Here is a 21,990-nt window from a genome sequence, read left to right as displayed (position 1 = left end):
AAATATGCCTTTTGACTCATGGTTCTGGCAGGTGATGAACTAAGTTAAGAGTTCGTGTTATCTCACTCCACCATCCTGCCAGAACCAGGAGTCAAAGGCATATTTTATTTTTAGAATTTGTTCTATAGACACCTGGGAATCTAGGTAAGATATGAGCAAAAGGTGTTTCCATGCATAAACACTCAAGAACAAAAGGCATCTTCTTGAGTACCAGAAATAAAGACAAGATTAGAAACCAGAGAGGGAAGTGGGTAACCTGAGGCTGTGGCTACCAAGGAGAGGGGAGAACAGACTCTCAATCTCATTGATCTAAAGGTTTGGATTTTTAGTGGCCATTCAGGATATGAATGAGGCCTTGGGACCAGCAGGTATAGAGTGTTGAAAGACAGTCTCCTGCATAAATGTAGGATACTCAAAGTGTGTCTAAAAGGCATAGACTACACACAAAAAAATCTGTCCATTAGATAAAGATAAAAGATGGAGATAAAAATCTCTATTAGAGAACTAATAAGAAATTTATCTTCCTCCAAACTCTGTTCAAAATTGTAATTCTAAAAATCTTCAATAGAATTCCTATGATGGAAAAAAAATATAGTAGTTGAAATTAAAAATTCAAAAGGTATATTACACAAAGATTAGACCCTCTGAGTAGAAAACTAATGAACTAGAAGCCAGATCTGAGGAAACTTCTTAGACTGCAGCACTAATAGATAAAAAGATGGAAAAAGTGAAGTGACTTGAACAGACAGAGAAGAGGAGGCCTAACACACCTCTTATACAATTTCCAGAAGTGCAGAATAGAGGGAAGGAGAGAAAGACATTACGTGAAGAGATAACAGCTATGAATCTCTCAGACGCATCGGAAGACGTGAACGCTCAGATTAAGGGAACAGAAATTCTGAGCAGGACAAAGTTAGACTAATGCACGTGGACACAGTATAATGCTACTGCAGACAGAGTCAGCAGAGGACTGAAGACAATTGAACAACACATTCAAAATTCTGAGAGAAAATTAACAAAACATATTACTCAACCAATCTATCATTCAAGAGTTGGGGCTGGGGTGTTGCAAATCAATAGAAACATTATTTGACTAAGAATATTGTTATTAGTTTCCTAGGACTTCCATAAGAAAGTACCACAAACATAGTGGCTTAAAACAACAGAAATTTGTTGTCTCAGTTCTAGAGGCGGGAAGGTCCAAATCGAGGTGTTGGGGCACCAGGCTCCCTCCGACGGTGCGGGGGTCTGTGCCTTTCTCCCGGCTTCCGGTAGCGCCAGGGGTTCCTTGTCCTGTACACGCGTCCCTCCAATCCTCATCTCCACGTGGTGTTCTTCTTGTGTGTCTTCATGTCACCTTCCCTCTGTGTGTGTCTGTCTCTGTCTCCAAATTTCCCTTTACCAAAAAAAAAAAGAAAAAAAAAACCCACTGGTCATACTGGATTAGGGCCCATACTGATGACCTCATCTTAACTTAGTTAAATCTGAAAAAAAAAAAAAAAAAGGTCGCGCGCGCGGCTTCGGGCGGTGCTGTGCAGCCGAGGCCGCGGCCAGCTCCACGCCGGGACTGTCCAGCGAGCGCAGCGCGGCGGGAGCCAGCATCCACCGCGACCCCGGAGCAGCAGCAGCAGCCACCGCGACCCCGGAGCAGCAGCAGCAGCAGCCACCGCGACCCCGGAGCAGCAGCAGCAGCCACAGCGACCCCGGAGCAGCAGCAGCAGCATCCACCGCGACCCCGGAGCAGCAGCAGCATCCACCGCGACCCCGGAGCAGCAGCAGCAGCAGCCACAGCGACCCCGGAGCAGCAGCAGCAGCCACCGCGACCCCGGAGCAGCAGCAGCAGCCACAGCGACACCGGAGCAGCAGCAGCAGCAGCAGCAGCGACCCCGGAGCAGAAGCAGCAGCCGCAGCGACCCCGGAGCAGCAGCAGCAGCCACAGCGACCCCGGAGCAGCAGCAGCAGCCACAGCGACCCCGGAGCAGCAGCAGCAGCCACAGCGACCCCGGAGCAGCAGCAGCCGCCCGCAGCGACCCTGAGCAGCAGCAGCCGACGCAGCGACCCCGGAGCAGCAGCAGCAGCAGCGACCCCGGAGCAGAAGCAGCAGCAACAGCGACCCCGGGGCAGAAGCAGCCGCCGCAGCGACCCCGGGGCAGCAGCAGCCGCCGCAGCGACCCCGGGGCAGCAGCAGCCGCCGCAGCGACCCCGGGGCAGCAGCAGCCGCCGCAGCGACCCCGGGGCAGCAGCAGCCGCCGCAGCGACCCCGGGGCAGAAGCAGCAACAGCAGCGACCCCGGAACAGAAGCAGCCGCCGCCGCCGCCGCCGCCCGCGGAGCACAGCCGAGCGGGCCAAGGCGTTTTCGATGCCGCTGAACGGACGGAAGGAGGAGGACAAAGAGCCCCTCCTCGAGCTCTTCGTCAAGGCTGGCAGTGATGGGGAAAGCGTAGGAAACCGCCCCTTTTCCCAGAGGCTCTTCATGATTCTTTGGCTCAAAGGAGTTGTATTTAGTGCCGCAACCTTTGACCTGAAAAGGAAGCCCGCAGACCTGCAGAACTCGGCTCCTGGGACCCACCCGCCATTTATAACTTTTAACAATGAAGTCAAAACGGATGTCAATAAGATCGAGGAATTTCTTGAAGATGTCTCATGCCCTCCCAAGTACTTAACGCTTTCACCAGAACAGCCCGCATCAAACACTGCTGGAATGGACATCTTTGCCAAATTCTCTGCATCTATCAGGAATTCAAGGCCAGAGGCTAACGAAGCACTGGAGAGGGGTCTCTTGAAAACACTGCGGAAACTGGATGAATATCTGAATTCTCCCCACCTGATGAACTTGATGAGACTACTATGGAGGACATTAAGTTTTCTACACGTAAATTTCTGGACGGCAATGAAATGACATTAGCTGATTGCAACCTGCTGCCCAAACTGCACATTGTCAAGGTGGTGGCCAAAAAATATCGCAACTTTGATATCCCAAAAGGAATGACTGGCATCTGGAGATACTTAACTAAGGCTTATAGTAGGGATGAGTTCACCAATACCTGTCCCAGTGGTCAGGAGGTTGAAATAGCATATAGTGATGTAGCCAAAAGACTTACCAAGTAAAATAGCACTTACGAGAGAGCTATCTTTCTGTCTTCCCCTAAGAATATGCTTTTCCTAACAGACTGCTCTTATTCCTATAAAGTAGAAATTGTGTTTTGCATGAACATGCAGTTATTCAAGATTAGGGCCAAGGATAGACAAGGTATAGTAGTTATCTTAAAATGTACACTCCTAAGCAGTATTATTGTAAAATCCTTTTACCCTGCCTACCTCCCATATCCTCCCCCGTCTCATTTGGAGACCCTCCAACACAAACTTCACTGCAGAGGTAGTTTGCCATCTCTCTGGAGCCCTCGCCGTTGTGTCCATTCACTGTGTATAGAAGGCAGAACTTTTGAGGTGCAATGTTTAACTGTTAAAATAGTAGCCATGACTTCATCAGTCACCCCCAAACTGGTGCATAATGCATGGTACAAGGAATACTTATGGTTTTTTTTTTGTTGAAATTTTGTAATATTTAGTAAGAGTATATGAAAGGATTGCTACTGTATCAGAAACAGTCTATCCTGGGTGTATATTAAGGGATATTACCACCAGAGAAGAGCCTTCTACAAAAAGTCACTACAGATTTCGCTATTTTGCTTTGTAGATAGATTTTTACTTTTGCCTAAAAGCATTTATCCACACCAATTGTAACACCTGACACTATGTAGAAGCTAAAAGTTTAGAGGGAGGGGTGTATTCTCAAGTTCTTCCTCAAGCATTTTATCCTTACAAGAGAAACTGATAGGTACCTGATACTCTGTCTAAATGTATTGCGTGTTACGTGTATTTTGCCCAGTGCCATTCATTTGGAACATTATTGCTTTCTTTCCTCATTTTAAAAAGCTCCTTTTTAGGTAAGCATACACCTTGCTGTTTATACATCTTTGGAGCAACACTACATAAACTGATATTTACTTGATTTAGCTCTAGCAGTACAGTGTTTAGTAATGTAGAAGTTAACACATACAGAAATTAACCTATGGAATGTAGGGTGGGTTTCTCAAAATATCAAGTAAAATTTTGTTTCTAAAGCATGTTTAATGTAGATGACCCAAAGAATACATTGTCCAGGTGGCCAACTTTCCCGTCCCATCCCCATTTACTGTTGAGACTTTGCTTTGCGTAGAGGATTATTCACTCCTTGTGGAGTAAATGATAGTTGTGTTATGGTGAGTGCATATTAACAGTTTTGCCTGATCTCAATTACTGCTCTTCCTCAAGTTAAATTTTCTACAGCCACGTTGGAGAATATAACCCTGCATGGTTTTTTTGTTTGTTTTTGAAATCAAAGTCCCAAACCAGGAATTATTTGTGCTCTAACAAGGGAGAATGAACTTGGTGATTAAAAAATAAAAGTTTTCTATGTATGTAATTCATCTTTTAAAAAAACCAAAAAATGGACTTTCTAAGTACTAAAAGAACTGTGGTTGTGACTCTAATACATTTTGGGTAATTTCTTGTACCTAACTTGTTTAAGAAGTGTTGTTTCTCATAGGCTGATTAGGCTGTTTTTTGAAAGTTTAAGTATATTGCTTTAAAATGGCAGTACTTTCCCCCCTTTGATGTGCTAGCATTTAGTAAGCACTGGCTTTGTGGAAGCAGCCTGACTTTTATCAGCATACTGCATTTTTTACCTATCAGTAACTAGCTTAGGATAGAAACATAAGAAAAACTCTATGTTGTATCCATTTGGCTCAGGGAGATTCCTTTCCCTTACCTTTTCTAGAACTCCTTATTGCTGATCTAGAGTTTGAGCACCCATGTTTTTGTAATTAACTGTTGGGTGATGATGTGTCTGGTTCCAGGAAGAAGCACCCGCTCGTTATCTACTGACAGATTGTGTTGCAGTAGCTTCAGGGGGTGCAAGTGCCCTGTCTGCACTGGTGCGGGGACAAGCTTCTCACGCTTCACCTACTTTTAAATCGTGGCAACTTGGCCTTCAGGTGATATTGAACCTTGCCTCATAGCTTAAAGTACAAGAAAGACTCAAGAGGAGGGTGTCTTTCTCCTAATGAATGGTGGGCTGAGTGGTGCAGGACAGAGGGCTGACAGAGGAAGGAGCTCCAGTTCTCAAAACAGAGTGGCAAACAATACATTCTGAGCCTCAGTTGTGAAGTGTTTTCACTTTGGGTATTTATTCTATTGTTTTTTATTTATCCACTGATTACAGTTGGCTGTCCCTCTGGATGTCCAAGGAAGTCAGGTCTATTATGATTTTGATGAAGGCAGAATTATTTTTCTCTGTAGAAAGACAGATTTTTATTTTATTTTTATTTTTATTTTTATTTTATTTTTTTTATTTTGTTTGTCGTTTTTTCGTGACCGGCACTCAGCCAGTGAGTGCACTGGTCATTCTTATATAGGATCCGAACCCGCGGCGGGAGCGTCGCCGCGCTCCCAGCGCAGCACTCTACCGAGTGCGCCACGGGCTCGGCCCAGAAAGACAGATTTTATTACTTTACGAGGGAAGTTATTCACGTGAAATTGAGTTTGGCAAATGGACGAAAGCTAGTAAGAAGGATGATCCTACAACATGCTTTTACCCCATTGTATATTTGTGGAAAGATCATGGCTTAAAATCTTGAGATATTTGGGACATTCAAGTTTTCTTGGCAGTTTGTGTAGCATATGTATTAACATGGAAATCATCTGGTTTTATTCCTGCAACTAAGGAATCATTTCCCCTTTCGTGTTTCACTTCAGCGAGGAGATCTGGATGGAAGGTCTCATTATTTTCCAAGGGATTTTGAAAAATCATTGTATTCAACCTTTGGAAAGCTCTCTACTATTCCACTTCATGTAACTTCCCTTTTTTGATACAGATGCAGGTTTTCTATACGGTTCTGTTCTCTTCTTGTGCTAGGATTATTAACTTTTGTGATAGAATTCAAATAAGATTTTATTTCTTGGTAACTGGCTTTCACAACTTATCTTTAAACCCTTGAGCAATATGTGTACAATTAAGAGATTTCTGACATTTATTCTTATACTAAGTGGATAAACTCTAGAATTTAGGCATTTTCACTTTACTTCTGTTGTGTTTCGATTCTCTCCAGAGTTGCATGTAGATAGCTTTTATTTCTGTGCATTTACAAAACCCATTTAGAAAATATCTACAAAGTAAAAATGAGAGGAAATAGAAATGTATTTTTTTCAAGAACATTTTGATACACATTTCATGAAGTTTACTGATTTATCAGTTTCTTACACTGCTTATAATCAATATTTAATTCAAAGAGAGGGAAGCATTCATTATGATATACATGGCTTTTTAAACTCCTTCCTTTACGATTTATTGCGGTTGGGGCCACCAAAATTATATTTCTATCAGGAAAAAAATTTTCAACTCCTCTAGCCATAATGTTGAACAGAATTGGAATATTTTCTCTAGAATTTTCTTCAGCAGGCAAATGAAAGCTTAGAGTACTTGTATTTTCTTTTCTCTCTCTGGAACATCAATACCAGTATATTGCTGGCAGCTATTGTATTAAAAAAATAAAGTATATTTTCACTATCCAAAAAAAAAAAAAAAATCTTAAAAAACAAAGCCTATTTCCAAATAAGGTCACATTCTGAGGTATTGGGGGTTAAGATTTCATCATATATTCTATTGGGGGACACAATTCAACCCACAACAAATACACCCTTAGCAGAACCTTGCTAAAGGAATTAACAGCGAATATCTTTTAAGATCAAGGAAGAATGCAAGAACTATGACATCTTTATTTTTTATAAATTTCCATTTTTGAATTGTTTTATAATTTTACAAAGGAATATTAAATACACAATATGCCTTTTTATCCAATTTTAAGAAAATATTAGGCAATTAAGAACATTTGAATAGCAAAAGAAAGAACAAATGATCATATAATTTGTATAATTAAATGATTATTTCTCCAACTAATTAGCTTCATAAAAACTCAACTAATTAACTCAAAGTCAAGGGTTGGGGCTAGGGCATCTTTACGTTTCATAAGACATACATACCACACTTTGGGAACCACTGGCTTAAACCATTCATATATGTGTGCAAGTGCAAATCCATCTTGTTGATAATTAGCAAGATGAAAAGTGGTAGAAAACATTACTAAAAGAAAACACTAAGTTAGAAAAACATTATTATAGGAAAATTGTACAGATCCTTTAGAAGTTTGGTGAGAGATTTCACTATTTCTTCATTAGTGCTTGATTTCTAATACATTAATGTGAATAAATAAATCCAGATATTTTAGGGCTGTATAGAAGATTGAAAGAGAAAATGTTTTAAAGTAATTTCAAAGCATGTAAAGCTAGATACAAATTAAAAATTGTGATGACGATTATCCTGTTGCTGATTATCTCGCATTGCCATCTTTTGGGGTGACATTTTAAAATATCATTACTGAACTTTGGCAATGGTATCTGAGCTGAAAGCACTTTCTGTTAATTATTAGCTAGAACTGTTATGCTTGCAATTCTCATTTCATTGGGTGCAGAGATTGACCAACTTAAAAAAAGGATACAAATAATAGGTTAAAGAAGCAAAAGCAGCAAAATTCAGGCAAAGAACATTGATTAATGAATTTTAAAAAATTCTTAAAGGTCATGTACTCGAGTTTGGTTAAGCTTCAGGCAGACCTAATGAACATGACCAGGCCCCTCCATATGGAGCAGGTAACCCATGCTGACTCCAAATTTGCTGACATTGTAGGGTTATTATTTCTGGAAGGATGTAGCATTCTGAAACAATTTCTTTAATGATTCCATTAAGACCATGGTTTCCTTCCATTTAGGTTTACATATTTCATTTTTCACATTACCCCATACCACAAAGAAAATAAAACCATATCTTAGATTGAGTGTCTGTGTGAGCCAAAGGAAAAAGAAAATCACTTGATTTTGATGGTTCTTAACCCCATTTTATTTGATAAGTACATGTGTTTTTTGGATCATGCATCAGTGTGTAAATGATGAAATTTTATGAATACTAGTTTAAAGGCAAAAAGTGATTTTGCTTACACTAAATTATGGCAAGCTTAAACGTATGCCATCATATGAATGATACGGAAATGCACACTCCATAGCAAAGAAGCTGCAGGAATAGGGATCTCAGAGAACAGGATGTGACAACACAGGCTTCCAGATAACAGACTCACACTGAGTGTGCAGTTACTAGTCTCTTAGTTTGAAGAATATCTGCTTTTTACTTATTTGTCACTAGATGTTGCTTTTTCTTTGGACAAAGGGATAAAATTTATTTTAATTACTAATAAAATCTTTTGAAATGCTGTCATAGAAAGATTCTTCTTGGATATTTAAATATAAAAAATTAATTCTGAAGGCCCAGACATGGTTGAATGGTGGTTGAATGTGAGCCTTACAATCTGATTTGAATTCTGGTCCCCAAACCTGCTTAGCAATGTGACAGCAGTTACCTGACCTCCCTGTGCCTCTGTTATCTCCACTATGAAATAGTCATCCCAAGAAGCCCTGTGACGTTGATCTTATGACGTTACCACCAACAGAGCAGTGGTCTGGAGTCAATGTTATAGTGCACTTAGTGTCTGGCATACTGAAGGACTAAAACAATTTTCAACTAAAACCAAACCAACTCTAAAAAGCAAACAGTGAACAAGACCCAAATATATACCTTAAATGAAGTTTTGGTAAATTAAAGTATGTGGTTATTTCCCTTTATAGCACATCCATGATCATATTGTTTGAAAGGATAAATAAGCAATTTTGAATAACATTTATATTTTGATTTTTTAAGTCCTTCCTTTCTAAAAACAATAAAATCTTTTTACATTACGGTAGCATTTACAGCTTTCACTGATATTATGACCTTGAACTTCAAAAGAAATTAGTAAGGTGTACTAGTCCATTTTGTGTTACTATAACAGAAATACTTGAGACTGGGTAATTTAGAAAGAACTGAGGTTTATTTGGCTTATGATTCTGGGACAGCTGCATCTGGCACGGGCCTCAGGCTGCTTCTACTCATGGCAGAAAACAGCAGGCAGCTGGCGGGTACAAGCAGATCACATGGCGAGAGGAAGCAAGAGACAGAGAGAGAGAGAGAGAGAGAGAGAGAGAGAGGAGGTGCCAGTGTCTTTTAAACAACCAACTGTCATGGGAACTATGACAGCCCCCCCACTGTGCTGGTCATTTTTTACTTCAATGCAGGTGGCAGCATGGGGCAGCCACACCTGGAGGCATCAGCAGCTGGATTGGAACGATGCTGTGTCACTGCAGCCCTGTCACTGTGGAGAAGTCTCTTCCTCAGTGTGATCTTAGGGCTCCTTGTTTATAATTCTGGGGACATCCGTGATGGCCACCTCCTCCCAGGCTGGTCTGAGTGTGATCACATGGTGCAGAGGAGGCTGGGAGCTACCAAGGACTGTGCAGAGGAAGCGGTACTTTGACTGAAGAAGTTGGTCTGGCAAGTGGTGCAAAGGGTCCTGGCCTTGGATACAGGACACCAGGGTGTTAAAACTGCTGATGGCACATGCATGTGCCCTCGGCATGCCTGAGTTCACCTGACACTGGGGCAGCACGTCCTCTGCAGGCCTACAGCACCTTCTCCGCAGACAAGTGCGCACACACACACACAAACACACACACACATGCATAGACATCTCTGCACACCCACACCTATGTGCACACCCACACGACTGCACATACACACCTACAATCACAGAATCCTGCACACACGCACACACCCAAAGACACAAACCTCCACATGCCTCCACACACTCACACCTACAGACAGACGCCTGCCCACACACATCTGCACACACACACACCTCCACACAGACACACACACACACACATGCCTGAACACAGGGCAAGAACAGGAAAGAAGAACACCACAGTGGACACCCACTGGGCATCTGGGTGGAAGGACTATGTTTTTAATGTTATTGTTCATTCATGTTCAACTACTGATTTACTTATAATCATTATTGTCTTTGTAATAAGTGCCTACAAAAATTGAAACCGGGTAATGTACTTTACTTAGTAGGTGAGTGTTTAGTGGATAGTATTTAATGTGATGTTAATGTTTATATAAACATAAAATAATGTGCATATTAAAAATATTCGCATATCACGTAAAGGAGAATAAAAGGTTTTGAAAGTCCCACCCAGCAGAGCTGGTCCTCATTCATGGCTTGGTCACGTCTCCCAGCCTGTCTCTCCCATTTGACTTCCTCTGTCCTGTGTCTGTCTGTCTCACTCTCTCACCTAAACAGTCATTTACATACAGGTGTGTATGCATGTTGACATCACATAGATGTTTTTCAACCTGAGACCCTCAATACAGAGTGGCCTTCATGACATGTTTACATGACAATTTCTGTGTGCAGCTCAGCAGCTGCTCAATTTAACACCCAGCCCCTCTACAAGATGTTAGAGACGTGGCCAGCCACTTGCTACCTCCACCAGTGCTGTGATGAAAACACTTCAACAGAAATCTTGAAAACCTGGGCCGTTGTGGTGGTGGAATAACCTCCCCAGATTACCACTACTTGGCAGATGGACACGCGTGTTCACTTTGATAGAAGTTGCTGAGTGGTTCCTGAGATGGGGTACCTATGCACATGTCTCCCAGGACATCCCCTGGCACCTCTTCTCCCACATTCTCACCAGAGCTGGTCATCACCAGACATACAGACCTGCCCATCTGATGGGGCAATGACATCTCAATAATGTGTAAATTGTTGTGTGTCATCATAAGGGATGTCGTGGATGTCTGACATTTACTGGCCATATGAATTGCTTCCCTTTGGAACTGCAGGAATATATCCTTTGTCCCCTTAAAAACATGGATAAGTGAAAACTCTTTGTACCACTAGGATGCATATTACCCTTTCTCTGTCCATGAAGAATTTTCCAATCTGGGGTTTGTCTTTTAAGCTTTTGACATTATTCTTGTTTTGTTTTGACCAGGAAAAGTCAGTCTTTTCCTCTGTGGTGTCTGGCTCTCCAGTCATTCAAAAGTAGTTCCTACTTCAAGAGTATGACAATAATAACTATCGCGGCTCTGTGTTTCTATGTATAGTCTTTGATTTTTCTGTAATTTTCCTCTTACTAAAAACATAAAATAAAAATTAATCAGTTCCTTCTCATATTATGTGGCCAGACACAAAAGGCCACATAACATATAACTGTACTGATAGGAACAATCCACGATAGGTAAATTCACACACAGAGAAAATGGAGTGGTTGTCAGGGACTAGGAGAGGCGGGATGGGGAGTGACAGCTTAATGGCTACAGAGTTGATGAAGCTGTCCTGTCACTAGACAGAGGTGAGGGTTGCACCACATTAGAAATGTACTTGATGCCACTGAATTGTAATTTTGAAAATATTAAAACACTTTATTTTATACAAGGGATATAAGTGAAGAGAAAAGATGATAAAATTTGAGGAGAGGCAGGACAAAGACAAAAACGAGGACAAGCACAGTGGCAGGGAAGGGGAAGGACAGCTCTGGAGTGGGGACTGGTGAGGGTGTTTGTGGGAGCTCTGGAGCCGGGGCTCGCCTGGATGCTGGTGTTTCTTCTACTCTGGCTCGGGCTCTGGATCTTGCTCAGGCTCTGGCTCTTCCTTGGGCTCTGGCTCTAGCTCAGGATCTTGCTCGTGCTCCAGATCTAGCCCTGGATTGGCCTCTGGATCTTTCTCCTGCTCTTTCTCTGGCTTGGGCTCTGGCTCTTGCTCTGAGTTAGACTCTGGCTCTTGCTCTGTATCTGGATCTAGCTCTTGCTCTTTCTCTGGCTTGGGCTCAGGATCTTGCTCAGGCTCTGGCTCTGGAAGTGGAGGTGGAGCTGGAGCTGGAGCTGAAGATGTCTTTAGCCCTTGGGACAGTTGTTCAGCCTGGGCAGAAGCTGGAACTGGAGGGACAACAATTGAAAATATCAACATGAGTTTCTATGTCTCTTCCAATGACACTGTCTTTCTGAGAAGCCCAAGTCCAGAGACCCAGCCTCAGGAAGTCTTTCCATACTGCAGAACACTGCATGATTGTTCTGAGTACTCAGTGCCCCTGTCCCCAGCCTGCTTCTGGAAACTCTGCTCTGTGTGGCCCAGCCCAGCCCCCTCCCCAAACCCTCACAGGCACCCACCCTCTTCCTCCTCACCCTCAGTCTCCGCCTCACTGGGCTCCAGGTGCTCCAGCTTCTCCAGCTGGGCCAGAAGAAGATCAGCCTTGCGCTCCACCTCGGAGCCTGGCAGATTGATGTGTACATATGCCAACAGAAACTTCAAAGAAGGACATTCAGGAGGCTCGTGGAAGTCAATGGAATAGAATTCCAGCCAGATCTTTAGGATGGAGGACATGGCGCTGGGAGGAGACAGGTGGGCAGCAGCATCAGAGGCCTGGCCTATCCCTCTATGCTGCCCTCCCAGGGCTCCCCTGAGTGAGCTGCCGTCTTGTACCCTCTGCCCCTGCCTGTCCATAGACCAGCCCCTCCAATGTCCAGTATGACAGCCCTGGCAGAGATGGGCCTGGCAACCAAGGAGGGGCTGGGAAAAGCCTCCATGGGGGGAGCCTTCAATTTCCCTGCAGGGAAATCCTGAGCCCTCAGCCCTGTAGCAGGAATCATAAGATGTGTGGGAGCCAGAGATCTGCCAGCTCCCCCATCTACAGGCTCCCATACACCACACACAGTTCTGTGGAGATGGGAGCCCCTCCATCTGGACCCAAACCCTACTTACGCTTTTAGCTGCTCCAGGGGTCCGCCATCCCCATGATAATCCAAAAGGATGCTTCTGTACCTAGAGGAGACCAGGGCGGTGTCACATCTACCATATGGTGGCACTACCTGCTCCTCACGTATGTTGTGGTTGACTGACCTCTGACTAGAATGGAAACCCAGGAGGGCAGGGAATGTAGTCTCCTCGGTTCATTGGAATATAGTCAGTGCCCAGAAAGTCACTGCACATAGTGTGACTTCAAATATGTTTGTTGAAGGAATGAACCCCAACCGACTCCTCCCAAGATATCTGGGTGCACCTGAAGCCCCTCTGCCAGCCCCCGGTCTCCCTGCTTTGAATACTCCCAGAAGCCTGCAGATAGGATCTCAAATGTGAAAACAGTGAAGCCCAAGTCAACGAGGTCAGTGAGGGTGTGACAGAGACTTCCTCATGGGGGGGCAGGAATCCTGAGTGAGGACGACCGTGGCCCCTCCAGCAGAACTTTCCACAGGGCTGGACTCAGGAGCAGCACTTTCCATGGGGGACCCACTGGAGCTTGTTCCTGTTACCACCCACCGAACACAGGTGGAAGCTGAGGCTCAGAGGGGTGTGGTGACAGTCCCAAGACTCACAGCTGGGAGGCGGCTGAGTGACACTGTGTGATCGAGGGACAGAGTGCTCACCTGAGGAAAAGCAGATCCAGCGCCTGCTGGGGAGTGGCGAAGTTTCTGTAGTTTAGCAGAAACGTGTGCACATAGGAGTCATTGCCACGCATGACAGTGGGCACCAGGTACTCCACCCACTTTTGCAGGGTGCCTGCCGGGACAGGCCACAACATGTGGGTGGCATCTGGGCTTAGGGAAGACTTCTCTTCACTCTAGGATAGGACAGGGAAGAGATGCACAGTGACAGCACCGTGAACACCCAGGACGGAAGGGGCTGGAGGCCAGTCTTCACCCCAGGGAGGACATGAGAAGTGAGCCTGAGGGTCCAGGGTTAATGTACAGGGTGGTGGTTGCCACCCCGGCAGTCCCCTTTCACCCTCTGGCCATGACCTGAGGTGTGAACACACCAGGACCAGCAGGTTTATAAACACCCCACCCTCTGCCTCTGCCCAGGGAGGTTGTCCCATGTCCCCATTCCCCCCACACGCAGGAGGAAGGTGTGCGGTCACCCAGGGAGGCTCACAGTGCTGGCCTGGCCTGGCCCGCCCTCCCCTGGGACACCTGACATTACCTTTGGGGACCTCCTGCCAAACGGCCACCGGAGTCCAGGGCGAGGGCTGACCCAGCGCCGGAAGCAGCGGACAAGCCTCTCAGCACAGGGCTGCCTGGGGCTACTGCCCCGGGACCTCGGGATACAGCACAACATCTCACTCTGCCTGTGGCCAAGTGAGCTGGGGAAGGGGCTGTGTATAGAATGTGGGTGCCAGGTTACCGAGTTCCGAGTTCTGTTGGGGTCTGTTCTCAAGGAAGTGAGGTCACTTCCTGGTACCTCATTTCCTGAACCCCTCCTCTGTGTACAAGACTGCAAGTGCCCCTCTGGGTACCTGACTGCTGACCCTCCTTCCCCATGACCTCTCTCTGTTGCCCACACTTCCACCAACACTGCCTGACCGCACCCCTGTGCAAGGCCTGGGTGCAGCCAGCTTCACAGCTTGGAGGAGATTCATGTAGGTTCAGCCCCAGCACCTCCTTCTTATCACTTATGTGACCCTGGACAAGCCACTGTGATTCTCAGGACCTCCCCAGTCTCCCCTTCGGCACAGTCATGATCATTCTAGCATCTCCTTCCTAAGGATGTCATCAGGGATGTGTGAGCAAACATCCGTGAAACCTATGACCGGTGTCACATGTAGCTAATGAACAAAACTAGAGATAAAAATCCATGATGGTGTGGAAGGTAGCATGGAATACGACTGACCGGTCTGGTTTCTGCCACTGTGGTTAACATAAAATGTTTGATATTTACTAAAGAAATCTGTTTACCTTCATAACTGTATAATAGGGTCATTAAAGACAATAGATACAGTAGTTTAAAAGTAATAAAATTTAAAACAAAGTGTATTTAATTTAAAATTGAATTGCCAGCAAACGGGTGTCCTAATGAACACTTGTGTCAACATAAGCTCTAACCAAATTAAGAGACATCATTTGTATCACAGGAAACTAAATCAGCAGTGAGACCCCAAAAGGCACTTCCTCTGGTGGGGATACAGTCATTGTCACAGATGACCTGGCTGATGGAATTAAGTCAGGACAAGTGAGATTCAAGATTCTTCTTAACTTAAATGAATATGGAAAAGCAGGCGAATGCTGTCAAGATTTGAGAAGTTGGAAAAAAAAAAAAGAGTCAACAATAAAAAGGAACCTCCAATGAAGTCAGCAAGTTAAAAGGAAGAAAAGAGTCTGGGGAGCATTTTGAGGGTAGAAATAGATCTTGATCTCTGGTCATTGTAAAGAATAAGAACGTTTATGTCCTATCAGCTATCCATCTATTTAAATGATTTTTTTTCTCAAAGTTTCTCTACCAATTTATAAGATTGAAGCGGGGGAGGTGATAGAAAATGAAGTGGGAAAAAGTCTTATCACGTGTTTGATCTGGTCATTTCTGAAACAAGTGACATTTTAATTGTTGGGAGATCAGTAGCTAATATAGTGAGTCGTATTTTATGGGGCCACACTTCAAAAGCCACTCACCTCTGTGAATTTAATCAGCCAGAGCATGTGTAATATGGTGTCCATCTAACTCCTAGTTAATCTGACAAAATGTTTAAGGAAAACATCAAATTGTGTTGTGGTTCCAAAGGCAAACCTTTTCATTATACCTCGTTGTCAATTTCTCTTTTATCTTCCCTCATTCTCGTGAGTGCTGTAGAGCTCCAAGCCAACCCTTCATTGCAGACCTAAATGTCTGTAAAAAGGACAACAGAGCTAAGCCTGGTACCCACAGAAGTAACTAAGGACTTCAAGGGAGGAGCCGGGTCTTGCTGCAAGGTAAGGCTCTTGCATCTGGCTTTTCCTCTGATGTAAAATGTTAAATGATGACATCAATTGTATTGCCCCACTCGCCTGGTGGGCTTTTTCTCCTGTGGGACTCTTGAGAGAAACAGTTTTAGCAGGTCTTAATAAATAATTTTGTCGAGAATCCTATGCCAAAATAGGATGGTTAAAAACTCTAAATGCAGAGCTGCTGGAATTTCTCAAAACAGAGCATCAGTAGGACCAGTCTCAGCCCCCAGCAGACAATGAGGCAGCCTGCACCGTGCAAATGAGACCAGGCTTGAGATGGGATGAATCTATCTTCTTTTCCTACTTGTCTGACACTCGCTTTGAGGAAGGTTGTAAATGCAAGAGAGACTGTGGCATACTTCCTCAGACTGGCATTTCTGCCCCTAGTCACCATTCGATTATCTTCCAAATCGCTGTGTTTCAGAGAGAGAAAGATTTTTTATGGCTTGCTGACTTGAAACAACCACAAGAGCCAGCGAAGAGATGGCTAAGTGGCCAAGCATAGTAATTCCATTGGTAAATGACAAAATCTTTGTGTGTATGACATTTCCAAAATTCCTACAAAAGATGAATCTAAAATACAAAATGTCAGAGGATGAAGAAGTACATCGAGGACATTTTCAGGGAGAGGGAAGAGAACCACTAAGAGATGAGGTCACAAAAATATACATAGTGTTAAAAACTGCATCAAGTCTGTCGGGAAAGGCAAAGGCTGGCGATAGCTCCAATGATAAAATGTGTTTTTGTTCCTGCCAAACAGAACCCAAAGTATCTTGGACTAGTTGATACAGCAACCCCCAATTTTCTTCCCCTGTGTCAGAAACAAATGAACAAAAAATAATTACCTCCTGCCACAGTCAAGGAAAATTTACTCTTTCGCAGCTTGACAAAATGTCACTGAATTACATCTGTCCCTTGCTTTCACCTAGCAAAATTCTGGCTCCCCAAAGGAATATGCTAGGCTATTTCGTATTCAGTGAATATAAGAAAAGTACAAAATTTAGGATGAAAACAAAAACAAGAAAAGCACCAAAATATAGAAAACTTGACAAGAAAGAGAAGTCATCTGAGGCGTTTTGCTTCCAGAATAAAAATGCTGTTGCTCAAAGTCTGCTCATTCCACTGGGCGCTACCCAGTAGCATCAAGTTTTCCCACTAAGCACACAATTCTGCTGCCGGTCACTCTCCTGGCAGTTAGCGGGAGACTGACAGGTAAAAAAGCAAGTTTTCAAGCAATGCAATTCTGTAATAAAAGAAATAAACTCACAAAAACACATACATGTGCATTGTGTATGTAATTGATATGGGGACATTTAAGATATTTAATTCATTCCATTTAAAATACAAGTCTAAGATAGGTGCATCTCTATACTTACACTGTGAGTGGGAGAAGTGGGCTTCCATAAAAAAGAGAGAGATGATCATTGCCTTGGATTGAGTGTCTCCCCCAAACTTGACCCCCACTATGACAGTGTTGAAGAAGTTAGGAAATCCTATTATGGTCATTGAAAGGTGGGGCCTTGAAGACGTGACTAGATTGCAGGACCATGCCATAGTGAATGGATTAAAAATGGTGGTCATGGGCATGTCTCGGAGGGCTTTAAAAGGAGAGTGAATGAGGAGGTTAGTCTCCCTCTGTTTCTCTGCCTCCACCATCTTGCAATGTGAGACCCCTGGGTCACTGTCACCACTTGTATTCCTTGGACTTCAGACGTCCCAGCCTCTGAAGAATAAGCAATAAATTCTGTTTTCTTTATAAATCACCCAGTTTCAAGTATTTATGTTATAAGCAACGGAAACAGACTAAGACAGTCATCTACTCCTCTACAAAAAGAACTGAAAGTCATACAAGGCCCCATTCATTGAGAAGCCCCAAGTCTGCAGAGGAAATGCCCACTTTACACATCTGTAAGCCTACGCTGCTAACAGATTTCTGAATGAGGGCACAATGTTATAGCATCAAGGGTGGCTTACCTTTGACATCAGGCTGGGCCAGGAGACAAACTCCTGAAGGTTAAGGTGAAAGAGTTGCTTATAGGTGTTTGAGAAGTCTCCTGAGGGAGTAGGGCCAAAGGTGTATCACTCCAGATGTCGCAGTACCATTTCCAGATACTATCCCTTAGATCTTGCTCCAAAGAATTCCCCATCTTGACATCGGTTTTTCTCAACTGTAAGGTGAAGGGGGTCAGACACAATGAGTTAACTGACAAGTCTAAGGCTCAGTCCCCTCATGGAAAATAAGGTAGTAATAATTCCCTTGTTTGGGTCACTGTGAGAATCTTGTTAAGGGAAATTCAATTATGGACTCCAGACTTAGGCTCATAACTTTTGAGCATCTTTTTGAAAGATTTTGAGTAATTCCTTGGTAAAGGCATTTGGAACATATTGATTTCTGACATTTATCCTGGAAATATTTCAGATGGAAAACATTGCCTCCTTTGTTGATAATATTCAGCAATAGCCAATAGGCTTAATTCTTTGTAAAAAATGTGCCAAAAAATATGCCTTTTGACTCATGGTTCTGGCAGGTGATGAACTAAGTTAAGAGTTCGTGTTATCTCACTCCACCATCCTGCCAGAACCAGGAGTCAAAGGCATATTTTATTTTTAGAATTTGTTCTATAGACACCTGGGAATCTAGGTAAGATATGAGCAAAAGGTGTTTCCATGCATAAACACTCAAGAACAAAAGGCATCTTCTTGAGTACCAGAAATAAAGACAAGATTAGAAACCAGAGAGGGAAGTGGGTAACCTGAGGCTGTGGCTACCAAGGAGAGGGGAGAACAGACTCTCAATCTCATTGATCTAAAGGTTTGGATTTTTAGTGGCCATTCAGGATATGAATGAGGCCTTGGGACCAGCAGGTATAGAGTGTTGAAAGACAGTCTCCTGCATAAATGTAGGATACTCAAAGTGTGTCTAAAAGGCATAGACTACACACAAAAAAATCTGTCCATTAGATAAAGATAAAAGATGGAGATAAAAATCTCTATTAGAGAACTAATAAGAAATTTATCTTCCTCCAAACTCTGTTCAAAATTGTAATTCTAAAAATCTTCAATAGAATTCCTATGATGGAAAAAAAATATAGTAGTTGAAATTAAAAATTCAAAAGGTATATTACACAAAGATTAGACCCTCTGAGTAGAAAACTAATGAACTAGAAGCCAGATCTGAGGAAACTTCTTAGACTGCAGCACTAATAGATAAAAAGATGGAAAAAGTGAAGTGACTTGAACAGACAGAGAAGAGGAGGCCTAACACACCTCTTATACAATTTCCAGAAGTGCAGAATAGAGGGAAGGAGAGAAAGACATTACGTGAAGAGATAACAGCTATGAATCTCTCAGACGCATCGGAAGACGTGAACGCTCAGATTAAGGGAACAGAAATTCTGAGCAGGACAAAGTTAGACTAATGCACGTGGACACAGTATAATGCTACTGCAGACAGAGTCAGCAGAGGACTGAAGACAATTGAACAACACATTCAAAATTCTGAGAGAAAATTAACAAAACATATTACTCAACCAATCTATCATTCAAGAGTTGGGGCTGGGGTGTTGCAAATCAATAGAAACATTATTTGACTAAGAATATTGTTATTAGTTTCCTAGGACTTCCATAAGAAAGTACCACAAACATAGTGGCTTAAAACAACAGAAATTTGTTGTCTCAGTTCTAGAGGCGGGAAGGTCCAAATCGAGGTGTTGGGGCACCAGGCTCCCTCCGACGGTGCGGGGGTCTGTGCCTTTCTCCCGGCTTCCGGTAGCGCCAGGGGTTCCTTGTCCTGTACACGCGTCCCTCCAATCCTCATCTCCACGTGGTGTTCTTCTTGTGTGTCTTCATGTCACCTTCCCTCTGTGTGTGTCTGTCTCTGTCTCCAAATTTCCCTTTACCAAAAAAAAAAAGAAAAAAAAAACCCACTGGTCATACTGGATTAGGGCCCATACTGATGACCTCATCTTAACTTAGTTAAATCTGAAAAAAAAAAAAAAAAAGGTCGCGCGCGCGGCTTCGGGCGGTGCTGTGCAGCCAAGGCAGCGGCCAGCTCCAAGCCAGGACTGTCCAGCGAGCGCAGCGCGGCGGGAGCCAGCATCCACCGCGACCCCGGAGCAGCAGCAGCAGCAGCCACAGCGACCCCGGAGCAGCAGCAGCCGCCCGCAGCGACCCTGAGCAGCAGCAGCCGACGCAGCGACCCCGGAGCAGCAGCAGCAGCAGCGACCCCGGAGCAGAAGCAGCAGCAACAGCGACCCCGGGGCAGAAGCAGCCGCCGCAGCGACCCCGGGGCAGCAGCAGCCGCCGCAGCGACCCCGGGGCAGCAGCAGCCGCCGCAGCGACCCCGGGGCAGCAGCAGCCGCCGCAGCGACCCCGGGGCAGCAGCAGCCGCCGCAGCGACCCCGGGGCAGAAGCAGCAACAGCAGCGACCCCGGAACAGAAGCAGCCGCCGCCGCCGCCGCCGCCCGCGGAGCACAGCCGAGCGGGCCAAGGCGTTTTCGATGCCGCTGAACGGACGGAAGGAGGAGGACAAAGAGCCCCTCCTCGAGCTCTTCGTCAAGGCTGGCAGTGATGGGGAAAGCGTAGGAAACCGCCCCTTTTCCCAGAGGCTCTTCATGATTCTTTGGCTCAAAGGAGTTGTATTTAGTGCCGCAACCTTTGACCTGAAAAGGAAGCCCGCAGACCTGCAGAACTCGGCTCCTGGGACCCACCCGCCATTTATAACTTTTAACAATGAAGTCAAAACGGATGTCAATAAGATCGAGGAATTTCTTGAAGATGTCTCATGCCCTCCCAAGTACTTAACGCTTTCACCAGAACAGCCCGCATCAAACACTGCTGGAATGGACATCTTTGCCAAATTCTCTGCATCTATCAGGAATTCAAGGCCAGAGGCTAACGAAGCACTGGAGAGGGGTCTCTTGAAAACACTGCGGAAACTGGATGAATATCTGAATTCTCCCCACCTGATGAACTTGATGAGACTACTATGGAGGACATTAAGTTTTCTACACGTAAATTTCTGGACGGCAATGAAATGACATTAGCTGATTGCAACCTGCTGCCCAAACTGCACATTGTCAAGGTGGTGGCCAAAAAATATCGCAACTTTGATATCCCAAAAGGAATGACTGGCATCTGGAGATACTTAACTAAGGCTTATAGTAGGGATGAGTTCACCAATACCTGTCCCAGTGGTCAGGAGGTTGAAATAGCATATAGTGATGTAGCCAAAAGACTTACCAAGTAAAATAGCACTTACGAGAGAGCTATCTTTCTGTCTTCCCCTAAGAATATGCTTTTCCTAACAGACTGCTCTTATTCCTATAAAGTAGAAATTGTGTTTTGCATGAACATGCAGTTATTCAAGATTAGGGCCAAGGATAGACAAGGTATAGTAGTTATCTTAAAATGTACACTCCTAAGCAGTATTATTGTAAAATCCTTTTACCCTGCCTACCTCCCATATCCTCCCCCGTCTCATTTGGAGACCCTCCAACACAAACTTCACTGCAGAGGTAGTTTGCCATCTCTCTGGAGCCCTCGCCGTTGTGTCCATTCACTGTGTATAGAAGGCAGAACTTTTGAGGTGCAATGTTTAACTGTTAAAATAGTAGCCATGACTTCATCAGTCACCCCCAAACTGGTGCATAATGCATGGTACAAGGAATACTTATGGTTTTTTTTTTGTTGAAATTTTGTAATATTTAGTAAGAGTATATGAAAGGATTGCTACTGTATCAGAAACAGTCTATCCTGGGTGTATATTAAGGGATATTACCACCAGAGAAGAGCCTTCTACAAAAAGTCACTACAGATTTCGCTATTTTGCTTTGTAGATAGATTTTTACTTTTGCCTAAAAGCATTTATCCACACCAATTGTAACACCTGACACTATGTAGAAGCTAAAAGTTTAGAGGGAGGGGTGTATTCTCAAGTTCTTCCTCAAGCATTTTATCCTTACAAGAGAAACTGATAGGTACCTGATACTCTGTCTAAATGTATTGCGTGTTACGTGTATTTTGCCCAGTGCCATTCATTTGGAACATTATTGCTTTCTTTCCTCATTTTAAAAAGCTCCTTTTTAGGTAAGCATACACCTTGCTGTTTATACATCTTTGGAGCAACACTACATAAACTGATATTTACTTGATTTAGCTCTAGCAGTACAGTGTTTAGTAATGTAGAAGTTAACACATACAGAAATTAACCT

At 44.0% G+C, this 21,990-nt stretch overlaps 2 pseudogenes; both read left to right on the top strand.

The window, feature by feature from the left end:
- The first annotated feature begins 2,458 nt into the window (after positions 1 to 2,458).
- On the top strand, positions 2,459 to 3,108 carry LOC134378770 (chloride intracellular channel protein 4-like; annotated as a pseudogene).
- A 17,268-nt stretch (positions 3,109 to 20,376) lies between these two features.
- Positions 20,377 to 21,026, top strand: LOC134378777 (chloride intracellular channel protein 4-like; annotated as a pseudogene).
- Positions 21,027 to 21,990: the final 964 nt, after the last annotated feature.

This window comes from Cynocephalus volans, chromosome 5, assembly GCF_027409185.1.
Source record: "Cynocephalus volans isolate mCynVol1 chromosome 5, mCynVol1.pri, whole genome shotgun sequence".
Lineage (NCBI taxonomy): Eukaryota > Metazoa > Chordata > Mammalia > Dermoptera > Cynocephalidae > Cynocephalus > Cynocephalus volans.
The sequence above is the reverse complement of the archived record's forward strand: the minus strand, read 5'-3'. Positions and strand labels throughout refer to the sequence as shown.